Source organism: Camellia sinensis, chromosome 5 (genome assembly GCF_055761805.1).
Source record: "Camellia sinensis isolate YWXY chromosome 5, ASM5576180v1, whole genome shotgun sequence".
In the NCBI taxonomy this organism is placed as follows: Eukaryota; Viridiplantae; Streptophyta; class Magnoliopsida; order Ericales; family Theaceae; genus Camellia; species Camellia sinensis.
The window spans coordinates 22,020,294-22,040,246 of NC_138965.1; positions in this window are offsets into that span (position 1 = coordinate 22,020,294).

A 19,953-nucleotide genomic window follows, 5' to 3' on the forward strand; every position below is an offset into this window, starting at 1 on the left:
ATCTACTAATTCCACCATATTAGATTCGCACAATTAAAATCACATCTCTTTTTCTATTTCAAATTTAAATATTTTTAATAAAATATTAAAAACAAAGAAAAATATTTTCACTCTCCTGTGCATATCACAGGTTTTATGCTAGTATATATATATATATATATAAGTAAATGTAGTTTTTTTCTCAAAAAGCACCCAAAAGTCTATTCATCAATTCTCATAATTTTAAAACTCTATTTTTCCTATGGGACAATCCTCTTTCATTATCTTTCATGATTTCTATTTTCTTTCATTTTCTAATTGTTTGATTAATTAAAATAAAAATTAATTTCATGTCTTATGGACAAAGATTTGAATTTCAAATTTCCTTCCTATAGATAAACATATAAAAATTGTTAAATAATTTATGAAAATTAATTTCATGATCTACAGATAAAGATAAAAATTAAATAATTAATTCAAAAAATTAATTCATAACTTATAGTATAGCGATCTCGGTTTTTCCCCATTACTTATAGTGTTCCGGACTCGAGTTTTATGGTTGTATGTTGTTGTCTGTATCTCGTTTCCATCCTTTGACTCTTTGTATTTAAGTTTTGGGATGTGTTGGGTGAGTTTGGAACAGGTTGGTTGTGAGTTGAAATAAATAGTTGCTGCCCAGGTTTTTCCTTCTTCACTCGAGCGAGGCTTTTTGCGCTCGAGCGAGCCTTGGGTGTTTGCTTCTTCGCTTGAGCGAGGGTTTGTATGCTCGAGCGAGCTTTGTGTCTTGTGTCTCTTCGCTTGAGCGAGCAGTCTTGCACTCGAGCGTGCGTCTACGTCCCTCTTTGACCTGAAGGTTGGTATTCTTCGCTCGAGCGAGCTTTCTTGCACTCGAACGAGCGAGCTCTATGTTTTAAGATCCTTCTCTCGAGCGAGCAATTGCGCTCGAGCGTGTGTTTGGGTTGTAGGCTTGAAGCTTTGAATTGTGTGCTCGAGCTAGACTTCTTGCGCTCGAGCGAGGTCCTTTCATCGCTTGAGCGAGCTTCTCACATATCAAATCGCAACAGCAGTTCTCTTCTTCACTTTTTGATCTCTTTTTATCCCCAAACCCTAACCCAGCTGTCTCTCTCTCTAAAATACCCCTTCTCTCTACGAATACTCTTGATCTAGAGTTCTCCTACCCTACTTCCTTTGTTAAAAGGGTGGAGTATCGCATGTGCTACACTTTGATCTGAAAAATATTGGATTTGGAGCATCATGGGTTTCTCTCTCCATCTCCTTTGAGTCTTTTCATTTGAGGTAGGGACAAACTACTCATTTCTATAAGTTTTAACATGAATTTTAGTCATTTTGTATAAATGGTGAAATGTGGAAATTTTGAGAAGCTAGGGTTTGAAGTTGAAATGTTTGAAAGAGAGGTTTTCAATTCTAAACTCCATATGTGTATGAGCACCTTAAAATGAAGTTATTGATGTACAATTGTCAAAGTGATAAGGTTTAGACCTTTGGGTCAATGTTATGACATTTGGGGGAAACTGCCCTAATTGAATTTAAATAATCAATTTGTATAATTAATTTGGAAATTGTGAGAATATGAAATTGATTTGAGTATCATGAAATTTGGTGGAATTGGGACTAATTGGTGTAGTTGGATTGATGAATCACTCGCCGATGGAAAATGTAATAATTTATCTGTTTAATAAATTTATTTATCTGTTTAGAAATAATTGTTTTGGGCTATCGGTGAATGATAGTCTTGATTGTTGTAGACACTGCATGATGATTAGGGAAATTGAAATAATCAATTGGATTATGTCATTGAATGTGACGGTGGAATTAACACATTGAATATGTGAATTGTTGGGTCATTATATATGACTATGTGTTTAAATACATTGTATATATATATATATATATATTGTTTGGGAGGAGATAGGGGATGGACTCCATGGATAATTAAGTTGGCCGGAGTGTCCAGGGTGCAAGTCCCGAAATCTTATATATGTTTGGGTGCTGGTTCCCTTGAACATAGTTCCGTAAAATGGCATGCGAATAGAAGTGTTGAATGATGTTTGTTATTGAAGTGTTGATATATGAGTTGTAGTCTCATTTTGTTTAAACTGTTTGGATAATATTGGACTATGTCAATGGATTGATTTGGATACATAATGTATAGCGATCCCGGGTTTACCCTTGTTGTACAGTGATCCGGACATGTGTCCGTGGATGTTGGTAGTTGTTTATTATCTTATTTGCATCCCTTTTACTTTGTATATTGAGTTATAGGATGTGTTGGGCAGGTTTGTTACAGGTTGGTTGTGTTTGGGAGCCTAGTGCTGCTGCCCAGATTTTTGGATCTTCGCTCGAGCGAGGAGTTGGTCACTCGAGCGAGAGTTGAGTTCGTGTCTGGTGGGTCGAGCCAGAGTGGCTTCGCTCGAGCGAGCGGTTGCGTCTGGTTCTGGACCTGAGAGTTGCGTTTCGTGGCTCGAGCGAGCTTTATTCGCTCGAGCGGTCTGGTTGTTCTTCGCTCGAGCGAGAAGTTTGTCGCTCGAGCGTGCGTCTGGTTGCAGACCTGAGGGTTTGAGTTGTTGGCTCGAGCGAGCATTCTTTCGCTCGAGCGCACTTCTGAGTTTTTGGCTCGAGCGAGAACTTCTTGGCTCGAGCGAGAGTTTTCTGTGTCTGGTCGCTCGAGCGACCAAGTCTTCGCTCGAGCGAGCGTGTTTTATATCAGCGGACAGTAGCGTTTTTGAACATCACTTTTTCACTTCCTTTTTCTTTCAAACCCTTGATCCGAGACTCTCTCTCTCTCAACTTACATTCTCTCTAAGATTTGATCTCCCTAGAGTGTGAATCTAGCCTAGGGCCTTTGTTAAAAAGATAGAGGGCGTTGAGAGCTTCGATTTAATTTGAAAAAGTTTGGATTTGGAGCACGTTGATCTTCGAGTCTTCATCTCCTTTTTGGCTCAAACTTCGAGGTAGGGATATCCTACTCCTCTCTATGGATTTTGTCTTTAAATTTTGGTATTTTGGGATGTTGGGGTTGGTTTGGTAATTTGGTGAAAGTTTGGGGCTTTTGTGCAATTTTACAAAAGTTGGGGTTTTATTCATAATAAACCTAGATGCATGTTTGGCATAGAGAAATGGAATAAATGTTGAATCATTGATGAAAATGGGACCTAGGGGTTGTAATGTTAATTATGGGAATTGACCTAATTACATTGTGTGATTAATTGGGATAATTAATTGTGAGAAATGAGGAAATGAAATGGGATTGTTGAGACTGGAAGTGTATGGGGTTAAAGGGTGTAGTTGAATTGTTTATCACACACCGAACTAAAATGTTGATTGAATATCCATTTGTGCATTTATTTTCTGTTTAGAAATAATTGCTTTGGGCTATCGGTGGAGGATAGTCGTGATTGTTGTAGACAATGCATGATGATTAGGCAAACGGAAACTAATCAATGGAATGTGTCATGGAATTTGACGGTTGATAGAATACATTAATTGTATGTATTGAATGATTGTATATAGAACCAATGTGTTTGTATACGTTATGTGTAGAAGAGGAGATGGGGGATGTACTCCGCGGTTTAGGGGAAGATAGGGGATGTACCTCTAAACCGGATAGTGTTGGGAGAAGATAGGGGATGAACTCCGTAGATACAGCTCTTATGCTTGTCTAGAAAAGTGAAGATTGAGCTCATATGCTTATCTTTGTGAAGTGTGGATACAGTTTATATGCTTATCTGTGAATGTGGGATATTGTTGTTGTACATATCTGTTGAGAATGTGGATATAGCTTATATGCTTATCTGTGAATGTGGGATATAGTTTTTATACATATCTGTTGAAATAATGATAGAGCTAACATGCTTATCTGTTGAAAAAGGGAAAATGAAAAGTAACTTGGACTCATAAGTCGTATGACATAAATGGGTAATTTATGTGAATGTATCAGTGTTGGTCATCTATCAATTGCTAATCTTTTAGTCATTGTTCATGGTTGGTTTAGTGTATTTCTACTGGGCTGTGGCTCACCCTATATGGGAATATCATTTTCAGGTACAGGTAGCATGCCACCTCCAAGGACATAGCTTGGGAGGCTAGAGGCGGACATACCTTTTTGTCGTTTTACTTTTGATGTATTACATGTAAATTCAAGCCAAGGGCTTAACGTGTATGAGTTAGTACTCTTTTGTTGTAACCAAGTGTTAACTTGGAAAGCTGTAAGCCCATAGGGCATTTGCTTTTGTTGTTAACATGTAATACTTTCTGTAATGAAACTTAGATAAATGGAAGAATGTGGAACTTTTACATATCAATGCATATCTTTATTGATGGATTTAATGATGTTATTTTGAGGACGTTACATAATGGAAAGGGAATTGTATGTAGTGTAACGTTGATTTGTTACAAAGATGATATATATGGTTTATTAAGTGTTAAATATTTATCAGATGCTAATGTTTTAGTTAATTCTCATATTATGTTTAGTATATCCCTACTGGGCTTTGGCTCACCTTTTATGGGACATTATTTTCAGGTACAGGAGACATGCCGCCTCCAAGGACCCAACTTGGGTGGTTTAAAGGTAGCAGGCTTTTTTTGTTGATATCTCTTTTGTGTTACATGTTTTTATTTCCAAGCCAAGGGCTTTAAATTGTAAAGGGCTTTTGACCCACTTTTGTGGTAACCAAGTGTTGACTTGAAAAGTTGTAAGCCCGTAGGACATTTACTTTTGCTGTCAACATGTAATACATTTTGTAGAAAACACTCTGATGAATGAATGTATTTTATTTTCTTATGTCTATGGATATTATGAATGATTGATTTATGCATTTATTTTGAGGACGTTACATATAAAAAAATATATGAATTTTAAAGTTTTTCCCTATAGATAAACATATCAAAATTAATTTCATGGTTTACAAATAATAAAAAGATTAAATAATTGATTTTCAAAAAAAATTAAAATAATAAAGTTTACATAAATATATGATTTATTAATATATATCAATCAAAAACATATATATCTAAATCTTTATTTTGATTTACTTTTTTTTTTTTTCTCATTCCATCACATATTATTCTTTTTTACTTTGAATTTTTTATCTTCTGAAATGCCATTATCTATAATTTCTTATCTTCTTTTAAATTCTTAACACTCTCTTCATAATTTTTATTATTCGTAATTATTTATCAAGTGATAAAGATAAACTTTTTCTTTTTTTTGGCTCTGAAGGAGAAGAGTATTGATAATGGGATGATGAAGGCCGTATGGGAGGAGGCAACATAAAAATCTCACAAAATTAATTTTCATTAGTATATTTATCCAAGGTAATAATAATTATTGTTCTTTCTTTTAGTTGTTGAAAATAATTTGCTTTACATCATTGTTATGTCTTTTTTTAATTTTTTTTTTTAAGGCTGTCATTTCTTATAGTATTTCTTCAATCTCATCTCTCAATTTACTTAGTCTCTCTTTGAATTTTTTTTTTTTTAATAATAAAGTTTAGAACCAATTTCTTATCAAATTTGTTTTCTAGGTACTTATAGTGTTGAAAGATTGAGACGAGTAACACTTTCATATAATATATAAAATTAATGAACATAATACAAAGATGTTAGGGTGATATTACATATTTGTCGATCTCTCTCTATTATTATTAGTTAATTTGCTATATTATATTATCAATTTAGAGCCTATATAATTTAATTCAATATCCATGATTTTAGTTGCATTCAACCATTTTTCATTGAGTAGGCTATATGATTTTTTTCATTAGTATATAATGATTAAAACTATCATTTGTTATGTATCTTCAAGTAAAATTCAATTAATTTGTCAGCATTTTATTTTATAAATAAAATAGATTAAAACCATTTTCTTATATAATTTTTATAATCCCATGAAAATCTTTTCTTGATTTATTTAATTTTAAATGTTGTAGGAACTATGCAAGTATTATTCAAATTATGGAGAAAATGATTATGGAGAAGAATTTATACTTTGATATGATATGCATGTCAAAGATAGAGGGTTTACTAATAATCAATTGATGATTAGCTTGAGAAGTTCTTTTTATAAGCAGGGCAACAAATTTAGATTAAAAATAAAATAAAATCTACTTAGAAATAATAATTAAAGGTTGAGATTTATTTAAAATTTGGTCCCACAATAATAATTTACACCACTAATTTAAAAGTGTACATTTATGATAACTTTTATGAGTTTAAGAATTTCTCTCTTTTAATGTTATATGTTTTTTTCCCTGCATAAGACTACAGTTTGATGCAAGTTATTTATACTATCAAGTGATTGTGATCCTATTAAGGGGAAGTACATTGTAGCAACCATCACCTTACTCTTGTCATACTTGCATACATTCATGCATGATCTTGTCTTGTTATGTTGTTTTGCAAGTTTTGCCTTGCCTTGTTTTGTTTAAGTGTTGCTTGCATGATTTTGTTCCTTGCTTGGTGTGTAGCCGAGGTCATCTTAAGCTTAGTTCACCTCTGAGCCTTTGTATTTAGAACTGTTTTGGAACCACCTGGTCGACCCCCATCTTCACCCCGGGCATGTTTGCCGAGATGTTTTGCACTTAGTGATCCTTGTCCTTGGGCAGGTTTGGCCTAGACCGAGGTGTGGCACACCCAGGCCAAGGTGTGGCACAGCTTAGGCAAGTGTCGTCCTCCCTGGCCGATGTCTTTGTTACCCTGTTGCTGAAGCTTTGACTTTAGCCGATGTCATTACTTGCTGATGTGTCTTGCCTTACCTTGCTGCATACGCTTTGTCATAGACTTGTCTTATCAATCAGTCACCTTTTGAGTTGAACCAACCCAGTAGCGCCACGTGTCCGAGCTGATTGTTAAGACAGCCGGCAGATCTAGAAACAAATCATTTTTGTCTCAAATCTTTGCCTTTAGAGAGAGAAGCTCTAGAGAAAGGAGGAGAAGTTCTTAAGTGAGAATAGATCTTCCAAGCTTGATCTTCAAGGTTTGAACCGTTGGATTCGAGTTTTGAGGTTAGAATCTTAACCTACTCTTGTTATTGTTAATGATCATCTAGCTGCATTGCATGATCGAATTTGTTTTTCATGACATGCATCGATTTGAAGTTGGTTTCGGAAGAGAAAAATAGTATTCATGTGTTCTTGAAGAAAAGTCTCCTTTTGATCCGAAAGTTTGGAACAAGAACCATGTTTTTGTGTTTGTTCTTGCATGATCTTCTTGTATGGGTACCCAGGTCCATGTTTTGAACTTATGGCATGAAATCTCAGATTTTTGTAACAAGTTATGATCTTGCATTCATCTTCCTCATGATCATGTTCATCATGTTCTTCATGTTCTTCAAAGGGAAACTCAGATTTTTCCCGACTTTGCTTTTGAATGAGGCCATCGGGACCACACCTCGGCAAGGAGGTGTGGGACCTCGGCAAAGACCTGATTGGTACCCAGTGTGTTTTCATGAGGCGGAAGCAGTGTTTAACCTCCCAGCATGTTTTGCTTTGTTATTGACTTGGATCTGGTGAGAATGCCGAGATCATCTGCATGCATATAAAGCTTGTTTTGAGAATGTGATTGCCATGTGATTGTAGGTCCTTGATCTTTGCTTTGAGCCTACACCCGAGGAGATCTATGTGAGTGGTATTTCTAATAAAGCTATGTTATACTGTTTTGATAAATCTTGCTTTGCTTCGTTTTGACGAAAGTATTTGTTAAGCATGAATGAATAGCTCTGTTTTGATGTATCAAGTATAAGCTTTGTTTTGATGTCATTCTTGAAAAGTCCCTTGTACTGGAGGACTCTAAACTTTCGTAGCACCAAGTATAAAAAGTCCCTTGTACTGGAGGACTCTAAACTTTTGCAGTACCAAGTATAAAAAGTCCCTTGTACTGGAGGACTCTAAACTTTCGCAGTACCAAGTATAAAAAGTCCCTTGTGCTGGAGGACTCTAAACTTTCGCAGCACTAAGTATAAAAGGATACGGTCCTTTCTTGGAAAGGCTATTGCGTTAAAACGGGCTACGGGCCTAAGTAACACAAGACCATCGTGTTAAAAAGAGCTACGAGCTTAAGTAACACAAGTCCCTTGTGCTGGAGGACTATAAACTTTCGCAGTACCTTCGACTAATCAATTACGGATCGTGCACTCTATGTTTTGCCACTGACGGTTTACCGCGTGGTTTTGTTTGTTTGGAAAGCTTGATTTGTGTTTTGCCGATGCCAGTAAGCATCCCTTGAGACTTGTAAGACATGATAGATGAATACGGTTCATCCCTTGCTTGATAAAGTGATGTGTTTTGCTCTGAAAGGATCTCGGCTAATATTCGTATGGTCTTGGCATATTTTGTTTGGAAAAGACTTCGGCTATATTCATGCAAAACCTTTATTACTAGTACCATTCACTGAGTATCCAAGCTCACCCTCTCTATATATATGTAGGTGATGAGCAGGACGTCGGCGACGCCTAGATGTGTTTTGCAAAGCTTGTTTTGGATTCTTGTCATGTCGGCTTGACTTGTTCTATGTCGGAAAATTTGTATTTACGTCGGCAAATCTTGAAGATTATGCTTCTTTGGCTTGTAATCATTGTATTTGCACATGTCGGCTCTAGAAGCCTTTTGATCAAGATTCTGATATGTATTTCATTTATTATCAACCGAATGAGAAACTATGTCATGTATGTCATTACATTTGATCTGTGCACAGCTCTTATGGACCACTTGTATTTTGATTTATCGCTTCCGCATCTGTGAGCCCCCTATACTATACTCTGATTGTGTTGAACTTTTGAAGGTTGGCCTTCGGTAATCTCGGATTGCTGGCCATCACGGCACTAAACTACTAGGGGCGGTTTGGGGTCGTAACAGAATGGTATCAGAGCACAAGTTCCTCAGTATACGTTATTTACACACTTTGAGTCCTAAAGAGCATAGGATTTCCCTTAGAAAGATGTTAGGATTGCATCATGGTGCTTGCTATTTGAACGAGTTGTGCATTGTCTTGACATACCTATTTGTTACTTGCCTACGTGGTTAATTGCTTAATTGTTTTAAAGTCACACTTTACATGCTCATAGCATCATGAGGAGAGGTAGACCTCCAATTGGCCGGGATCAGCCTGAAGACAGATTGGACAGACTAGAAAGATTAGTTGAAGGTTTGGCCCACGAGTTGAGGCAAACAAGACAGCAGTACGCTAGTGCTACGTCGACTCAGGTCGAGCAGACCAACGGCCGAAATGTAGTTCCGCCTCCACCTCCTCCAGTGCCGCAAGTTCCTCCGCAACCAGCCTTATATGGGGATGGCACGATAGCTTTGATTAGGGAGTTCAAGAAAATGAAACCATCGAGATTCTCTGGGGGCATAGAACCGATGAAGGCTGAGGCGTGGGTTTTGGAAGTAGAAAAGTTGTTCGAGATCTTTCCTAGCACCGACGCCCAGAAGGTGACATTGGCAACATTCACGTTAGATGATGACGCTCGCAGATGGTGGATGATGGTTCGAGAAAGCAATCCAGATCTGACTTGGACCCGATTCTTAGAGTTGTTCTACAACAAACACTTTCCCCTAAGTGTTCGAAACCGCAAGGCTACCAAATTTCAGACTTTGACGCAAGGCAACCGAACAGTGACGGAATACGACCGTGTTTTTATTGAATTGGTGAGGTTTGCACCTCACATAGCTAACGATGAATACATGAAGGCCAGGAAGTTCGAGAGTGGGCTTCGCGGACCGATTCAAGACCAGGTTAACTTGCACAATATGCCGACTTACGCCGAAGTGTTGGACAAAGCCATCCTGGCCGAAGCTAACCTGAATCGATACCAGAGCTCAGGAGAGAACCAGCGAAAGAGACAGAACTATGACAATCGCCGAGCACAGCTGGGCACCAAGAAGAAGACGAACATGGGCAGTGCTGGTAACCTAAGGCAGGAAGGTAATGCTAAGCCGACGTGTTCGGATTGTGGGAAGCAACATTTCGGGGTCTGTCGTTGGACGTCTGGAGCTTGCTATGAATATGGCGAAATGGGTCATTATGTGAAAGATTGCCCTAAGACAAAGGCTGATAACAACAAGAAAGGTGAGAATATCTCGAGTTCCGTCCAGAAGGGTAATGTTGGAAAAGGATAGATGAGACAGGGCAGGGTATTTGCGCTAGTACCAGGAGACACTCAAAATGCTGAGACAATGGTGTCAGGTATACTCCTAATCTGCTCCCAAAATACCTATGTGTTGATTGATTCGGGGTCTACGCATTCGTTTGTGTCTACTAAGTTTGCCGAGAAGATTAATAGAGAACTAGAGCCCCTTGATTATGCATTATCTGTGTCTACTCCATCTGGGAGATCTATGATTGTTGTATCCGTTTATAGAGCATGTGTTGTTGTGATTGAGAATGTTGAATTGTTAGTAGATTTAATGCCTCTAGACATAACTCATTTTGATGTTATACTGGGAATGGATTGGTTAGTCGCAAATCATGCATCTATTAATTGTGTTTCGAAAAGTGTCACATTGAGACCCCCAAACCTAGCCGTGGTTATTTTCCAGGGTAAAGGGATAGTGCCCCCACCTTACTTGATTTCATCCATTAAGGCCTATAAGTTAATTCAGAAAGGGTGTCGAGGCTACTTGTGTAGTATACTGGGTGATCAGAATGGAAATGTTAGTTTAGCCGACATCCCAGTTGTTAATGAATTCCCCGACGTCTTCCCGAACGAATTGCCTGGCCACTTAGTCGATAGAGAGATAGAGTTTACTGTTGATATCATGCCAGGAACCCAGCCGATCTCCAAAACACCCTACAGGATGGCCCCAGCTGAACTTAGGGAATTGAAACTGCAATTACAAGAATTGTTGGATAAGGGATTTATTAGGCCGAGCACTTCACCATGGGGAGCACCTGTTCTATTTGTTAAGAAAAAGGACGGCACACTCCGTCTTTGTATCGATTATAGAGAACTCAATAAGGTCACTATCAAGAACAAGTACCCATTACCTAGGATTGATGATTTGCTTGATCAATTACAAGGAGCACGAGTCTTTTCTAAGATTGACCTTAGGTCTGGTTACCACCAGCTTAAAGTTAAAGCCGAAGACGTTGAGAATACTGCTTTTCGGACAAGATATGGCCACTACGAGTTTTTAGTAGTGCCTTTTGGGGTGACCAATGCCCCTGCTGCATTTATGGATTTAATGAACAAAGTCTTCAAGCCATATTTAGATGAGTTTGTAGTTGTCTTCATTGATGATATATTGATCTATTCCAAGAGTAAAGCTGAACATGAAAATCATTTGAGACTTGCCTTACAGATTTTGAGAGACCGGAAATTGTATGCTAAGTTTAACAAGTGTGAGTTTTGGCTTCCTACTATCTCATTCTTGGGTCATGTGATTAACGAAGAGGGTATCTCGGTTGATCCTAGCAAAATTGAAGCCGTAATAAATTGGCCGAGGCCGACTAATGTATCCGAGATTCGTAGTTTTCTGGGTTTGGCAGGTTATTACAAGAAGTTTGTGAAGGATTTCTCAAGAATTGCAATTCCATTGACGCAATTGACTAAGAAGGGAACACTGTATGAATGGACTGGAGATCGGGAGTCAGCTTTCCAGGAACTGAAGACAAGGTTAGTTACAGCACCAGTACTCGTACTCCCATCAGGTAATGAAGAGTTTCATATCTACAGTGATGCATCGCATAAGGGTTTGGGTTGTGTATTGATGCAAAAGGGTAAAATCATAGCATATGCATCTGCTCAGTTGAAACCACATGAAAGGAACTATCCCACCCATGATTTGGAGCTAGCAGTCGTCGTATTTGCTTTAAAGATTTGGCGTCACTACTTGTATGGAGCTTCTTGTCAGGTTTTTATAGATCATAAGAGTTTAAAGTTCCTATTCACTCAGAAGGAATTGAATTTGAGACAGAGAAGGTGGCTCGAGTTGTTGAAAGACTATGATATGCAAATTCAATATCACCCAGGTAAAGCCAACAGCGTGGCCGACGCTTTGAGCAGAAAGTCAGATGGAAATTTGGCATGTTTGACCATGATAACAGTGGAGCCGACTATTGTTGATGAGGCAAAGACAAGACAGATGAAGGATAAATTCTTCAAGAAAGTAGCCGAGGAGATTGTCACAAAGCCGAGATCAGGGTATACCATCGAAAATCAAGTGCTCAAGTTTGAAGGAAGGTTATGTGTGGCCGACATCCCAGAGTTAAAAAGAAAGATTTTGCAAGAAGCCCACAACTCCAAATTTGCCGTTCATCCAGGAAGCACCAAGATGTATCAAGATGTGAAGCGGACCTTCTGGTGGCCAAATGTGAAAAGAGAAATAGCTGAATTCGTATTTCAGTGTCTAAGTTGTCAGCAAGTGAAGGCAGAACACCAGAGACCAGCAGGGCTTCTACAACCCTTATCAGTTCCTGAGTGGAAATGGGAACACATCTCCATGGATTTTGTGGTGGGTTTGCCGAGGACGCAAAGAGGTATGGATTCAATTTGGGTTATCGTTGACAGGTTAACTAAGTCAACACACTTCTTGCCAGTTAAAACTACGTTCAATGCCGACCGACTTGCCGAACTGTATATGAATGAGATTATTAGACTTCACGATGTGCCGGTGTCCATTGTATCAGACCGAGATTCGAAATTCATTTCTAGATTTTGGCAGAGCCTGCAAGGAGCCTTGGGGACTGAGTTGAGGTTTAGCACAGCTTTTCACCCCCAGACGGATGGGCAAACGGAAAGAACCATTCAGACACTTGAGGATATGCTCAGAATGTGTGTATTGGATTTCAAGGGAAGTTGGGAATCGCATTTGCCATTAGTAGAATTCGCATACAACAACAGTTATCATGCCAGCATTAGAATGGCGCCGTACGAAGCCTTGTATGGAAGGGAGTGCAGGTCGCCGATATGTTGGACCGAGGTGGGAGATACAGCTTTGATTGGCCCCGAGTTAGTTCAAGGAACGACTGAAAAGATTAAGCTTATTCAGTAGAGGATTAGAACCGCGCAGAGTCGACAGAAGAGTTATGCCGACCAGAGGAGAAGGGAGTTAGAATTCGAGGTTGGGGATCATGTATTTTTGAGGATCTCACCGATGACAGGAGTTTCAAGATTCGGAAAGAAAGGTAAATTAGCACCCCGGTATATTGGACCGTTTGAAATTCTTGAGAGAATTAACCCCGTTGCCTACAGACTTGCTTTGCCGCCAGATTTAAGCCAAGTCCACAATGTGTTTCATGTTTCGATGTTGAGGAAGTACATCCGAGATCCACTACATATAATTGATCATTCTGGGATTTCGGTTAATGAGGATTTGGGCTACGAGGAGAAATCAATGAGGATTATTGACAGGCAAGTAAGGCAGTTGAGAAACAAATCGATACCAATGGTAAAGGTCGAATGGAAGGAGCATTATGGCACAGAAGCCACGTGGGAAAAGAAAGAGGATGTGAGAATCCGTTATCCGGAGTAGTTTATAGAGCAAGGTAATTTAAGTTTGGGGACCAAACTTCTTTAAGGGAGGTAGACTGTAGCAACCCTCACCTTACTTTTGTCATACCTGCATACATTCATGCATGATCTTGTCTTGTTATGTTGTTTTGCAAGTCTTGCCTTGCCTTGTTTTGTTTAAGTGTTGCTTGCATGATTTTGTTCCTTGCTTGGTGTGTAGCCGAGGTCATCTTAAGCTTAGTTCACCTCTGAGCCTTTGTATTTAGAACTGTTTTGGAACCACCTAGTCGACCCCCATCTTCACCCTGGGCATGTTTGCCGAGATGTTTTGCACTTAGTGATCCTTGTCCTTGGGCAGGTTTGGCCCAGACCGAGGTGTGGCACACCCAGGCCAAGGTGTGGCACAGCTTAGTCAAGTGTCGTCCTCCTTAGCCGATGTCTTCGTTACCCTATTGCCGAAGCTTTGACTTTAGCCGATGTCATTACTTGCCGATGCGTCTTGCCTTAGCTTGCTGCATACGCTTTGTCATAGACTTGTCTTATCAATCAGTCACCTTTTGAGTTGAACCAACCTAGTAGCGCCATGTGTCCGAGCTGATTGTTAAGACAGCCGGCAGATCTAGAAACAAATCATTTTTGTCTCAAATCTTTGCCTTTAGAGAGAGAAGCTCTAGAGAAAGGAGGAGAAGTTCTTGAGTGAGAATAGATCTTCCAAGCTTGATCTTCGAGGTTTGAACTGTTGGATTCGAGTTTTGAGGTTAGAATCTTAACCTACTCTTGTTGTTGTTATTGATCATCTAGCTGCATTGCATGATCGAATTTGTTTTGCATGACATGCATCGATTTGAAGTTGGTTTCGGAAGAGAAAAATAGTATTCATGTGTTCTTGAAGAAAAGTCTCGTTTTGATCCGAAAGTTTGGAACAAGAACCATGTTTTTGTGTTTGTTCTTGCATGATCTTCTTGTATGGGTACCTAGGTCCATGTTTTGAACTTTTGGCATGAAATCTCAGATTTTTGTAACAAGTTATGATCTTGCATTCATCTTCCTCATGATCATGTTCATCATGTTCTTCATGTTCTTCAAAGGGAAACCCAGATTTTTCCCGACTTTGCTTTTGAATGAGGCCATCGGGACCACACCTCGGCAAGGAGGTGTGGGACCTCGGCAAAGACCTGATTGGTACCCAGTGTGTTTTCATGAGGCGGAAGCAGTGTTTAAACTCCCAGCATGTTTTGCTTTGTTATTGACTTGGATCTGGTGAGAATGCCGGGATCATCTGCATGCATATAAAGCTTGTTTTGAGAATGTGATTGCCATGTGATTGTAGGTCCTTGATCTTTGCTTTGAGCCTACACCCGAGGAGATCTATGTGAGTGGTATTTTTAATAAAGCTATGTTATGTTGTTTTGATAAATCTTGCTTTGCTTCATTTTGACGAAAGTATTTGTTAAGCATGAATGAATAGCTCTGTTTTGATGTATCAAGTATAAGCTTTGTTTTGATGTCATTCTTGAAAAGTCCCTTATACTGGAGGACTCTAAACTTTCGCAATACCAAGTATAAAAAGTCCCTTGTACTGGAGGACTCTAAACTTTCGCAGTACCAAGTACAAAAAGTCCCTTGTGCTAGAGGACTCTAAACTTTCGCAGCACTAAGTATAAAAGGATACGGTCCTTTCTTGGAAAGACTATTGTGTTAAAACGGGCTACGGGCCTAAGTAACACAAGACCATCGTGTTAAAAAGAGCTACGGGCTTAAGTAACATAAGTCCCTTGTGCTGGAGGACTATAAACTTTCGCAGTACCTTCGACTAATCGATTACGGATCGTGCAGTCTATGTTTTGCCACTGACGGTTTACCGCGTGGTTTTGTTCGTTCGGAAAGCTTGATTTGTGTTTTGCCGATGCCAGTAAGCATCCCTTGAGACTTGTAAGACATGATAGATGAATACGGTTCATCCCTTGCTTGATAAAGTGATGTGTTTTGCTCTGAAAGGATCTCAGCTAATATTCGTATGGTCTTGGCATATTTTGTTTGGAAAAGACTTCGGCTCTATTCATGCAAAACCTTTATTACTAGTACCATTCACTGAGTATCCAAGCTCACCCTCTCTATATATATGTAGGTGATGAGCAGGACGTCGGCAACGCCTAGATGTGTTTTGCAAAGCTTGTTTTGGATTCTTGTCATGTCAATTTGACTTGTTCTATGTCGGAAAATTTGTATTTACGTCTGCAAATCTTGAAGATTATGCTTCTTTGGCTTGTAATCATTGTATTTGCACATGTCGGCTCTAGAAGCCTTTTGATCAAGATTCTGATATGTATTTCGTTTATTATCAACCGAATGAGAAACTATGTCATGTATGTCATTACATTTGATCTATGCACAGCTTTTATGGACCACTTGTATTTTGATTTATCGCTTCCGCATCTGTGAGACCCCTATACTATGCTCTGATTGTGTTGAACTTTTGAAGGTTGGCCTTCGGTAATCTCGGATTGGTGGCCATCACGGCACCAAACTACGAGGGGCAGTTTGGGGTCGTGACATACATGCACGTGGGAGAAGAGAAAAAAAATTATCAACACATGCAGGGGTGCAAGTGACACTTGCACCCCCACGACATTTCATTTGTACCCCACCATAAACACACTTGAAACTCCCCATGTGTTTGTAATTTTTTTCTCATTCGCTCACCTGCATATAATTCGCCCATACTATTATCCCTAATAATCTTTATAATTAACAATTTTTTAAGCATATTAAATTTTATTGTGAAATTTTGTAGGTTAATTATTATTAACATCTACCAGGATGGCCTAGCATCATGGTTTGCCACCATTAAAATATAATTCAAGGTTCAGATAATTTATTTATCAAACAAAATGTGCATGGTCTATTTTCCTGTGCATCACACAGGTTATTGTTAGTATACTATGATTAGAGAGTTTTTTTTTTTTTTTAAATATTCCAAAAAAAAACTAATTATAGAATTGACCCGTTTTTCAAACTATTTAGGAAACTAACCTACTTTTTGAAATCGCATTTTCAAAATGCGATTTTGAAGTTGAAATTGCATCTTGAACATGCAATTTCACCTTAAAATTGCAAGTTGAAAATGATGACATGGTGAAATCGCATTTTCAACATGTGATTTCAAGGTGAAATGGCATGTTGAAACTACAATTTTAATTTCAAAATCGCATTTTCAAAATGTGATTTCAAGAGCAGGTTAGTTTCTCAAATGGTTTAAAAAGCGGGTCAATTTTCTAAATAGTTTCTTTTTTTGGAATATTAAAAAAAAAACTCATATTAGAAGTGTTATACATTAAAAAAGCAAAACCACAAAAATAAAAATAAAAATAAAGATATATTCGTAGTTCCTACATTTTGCCACTTGTGACATTTTAATCCTTACAGTTTTAATTGGCTTAATTTTTACCTTTAATTTTAGATTTTGAATAAGTTTAGTTCAATTGATAACGTCGCTAGGGTCACTGATTTAATTGAAGTTATATCACTGAATTGATCAAATCTATAATTTTATTTCTAAAAATATGACACACAAAATAAAAATTTTAGAGTCAAAATTAATTCAATTAAAATTATAAGATTAAAAGCAGATGATAAGATTTTTCAAAACAAGATTTTTCAAAACAAGATTTTTCAAATATATAATGTAGAATATGCATAAGTTTGTTGCTGCATACAAGTGGTGTATAATTATACAGCAGGCTTCTTTCCACTTCAATATCATATTAGAGCATATTGTTGGACTCATAGGGACCCACCATGGGTCCTATTTCGATAATCCGAAATATTCGACGTGTAGAACTCGCTAAGTACTTCATCTCTGTAAAAAATCACGTTAATCAGATATCGATAGCCATTTAATCAAATTATATTTCTGCCAACGATAAATATAATTTTTAAGATAAATTGTTGACCGAAATCTGACTTGATCGAATAGTTATCGATATCCGATTAATATAATATTTTACAAGAATGAAATACTCAACAAACTCTACATATTAAACGGTTCTAATAATCAAAACAATACTTGTGATGGGCCTCATAGACCCGAATAGCACAATGAACACTCAGTAAAGATTTAATAATAAGAATCAAAATCCCGAATGACTTCAAGGAGTCAATGAATGTTTATCAAGTCGTTCATTTCAAGATTTTGAAAATAATCAAGATGCACTCAAACTAATTCAGACATCTAATTAAAAAATAAAATAAAAATAACACTCATGCTTGTAAGGAGGACCATAGTAAGTAGCAGCTCCTTGAGCTGCATGTGCCACCGTGGCAAGGCATATCACCATGTCCACTATCATCATCACAACTCCCATTCCAACACCCATTTCTTAGATTTTCCTTCTTTCCAAACACACCTCAAAAAGAAAATTGAAATCTTATTGTTTTGTTGCAGAAAATCAATAGAAGGGCTCTCTCTCTTTTTATAGTCGAATAACCTGCATACGAGCAATCTATAATTTGTTTACCATATTGTACTAGCCAAGGGTGGAATCAAAAATTTTGTCTAGAAATCAATGTGTGTATAAAATAAAATAAAATAAAAGGATAAATTACAAATATAATTTTTGAGTTTGGTTAAAATATAAATTACTCATTGTCGTTTCAAAAATTATAAATATATTTTTTGTCAGGATTTGTTATTTAATAGAATTGATAGAAAAATGAAATTTCTGACTATCCTATACAATAACAAATTACTAAAATTGTTAATTGAAAATATTATTAAAAACTATTAATTGACTTAATAGTTGATTAATAAAAGTGTTATTATGTGATTAGAAAATTAAAGGGGTGTGATATAATTTTCAGAGTCATATGAGGTAATTAGTATTTTAAGCAAATTTTATGAGTGTACTTATAATTTATGTTAAAAAAATATTGAGTTGGTTTTGGTACATCATTAATTAAAAATAATTTTTTACTTAAACTTTGTGAAACATTATTTCATGAGAACATAAATAAATAAATTTGACATGCCATTTTTTTATTTTATAAATTTTTTATTAATTAAATTTCAATTCATAATTGATAAATTCTAAAAAGTCATTTAATATTTTTTTAATGCAAAATGTAAGTAAATCTAAAAAATTATTTTTTTTTAAAAAATGGAGTTATTAATTAAATTTCAATATATAATCAATTAAACTGCAATTTTAACGAGTCATTTAATATGATCGTCCTTTAACAAATTTTTACTAAATTACTAATTATATTATCAATTATATAAGTTGCATATCCATATATGTTGGAGACCCACACCTCATTATTACTTTAGTTTGTAATTTATTAGAAATATCTAGCATTTTTAATAATATATAAGTAGGGTGCTATAAAAAAAATAAAGGGTAAATTACACTTACCTCTCCTAAGGTTTGTCTTAATTATAGATACCTCCCCTGTGGTTTTAAAAATGACACCGACCTCCCTTACTTTCGAAACTAATATACAAGGACTTATTTCTGTTACACATCCGTCCAAAATCAAATAAATTCTGCTGATGCCATCCATAATTATTCTACAAATTTCAATACGATCCTTTAGCTACTTAACATATTAAAATAAATTACACTTACCTCCCCAGTATATATATAAACACATACATATTTATATATATTTATGCTCCTATATATATATATATATATGGCCCAAAGGTAGATCACTACAAGAAAAGTGCCTATAAAACATGGAACTTTTTGTGACAGCGTGTATCCCATCACAAAAAGTGATCTTTTGTGATGGCATTTGAAACCGTCTCAAATAAATGTCTTCTGCAACGGTAGTTACCCCGTCGCTAATAAGCACACAAGAAAAAGTGTCTTAAATACGGAAGTATTTGCGACGCATTGTGTACCGTCGCAAAAAGAAATTTTTTTGAGACAGGTGAAATTTACCGTCGCAAATAGTGGACATTTGTGACGGCAATTCTCTGTCGCAAAAAAACCCTTATTAAAACGGCGTCATTTTAATTAATGGATTTATCATTTGTGGCGGTTTTTCTATACCGTCGCAAAAAGTATTGAAATATTTCATCTCCCTCTCCTTTAGCCCAATTGGTGCTCAATCAAAACCCCAAAATATTTTCATCCCCAAAATCCCTAAGATCATTCTCCTTCAAAACCCCCAAAATCCCTAAGACCATTCTCCCTTAAAACCCCCAAAATCCCTAAAACTTCATATATTATTTCCAATTCCCAATCACAATCACAAAGATTTCGAGTTCCCAATCACAAAGATGAGTTCGAGTTCGTGTATCACAATCACAATCACAGGGAGTTCGTGTGACGGGTAGGTTCTTGACGTGCAACAACGACGAGTGTTCACCGGCGAGTGTTCACCGATGATCTCTCTCTCGACGAGCGACGACGACTAGCAGTCTCAATCGCTCTCGACGACGGCTAACAGTGGTACGGCGATGGCATATTACAATCTCTCTCTCTCGCGCAAGCTCAGTCAGT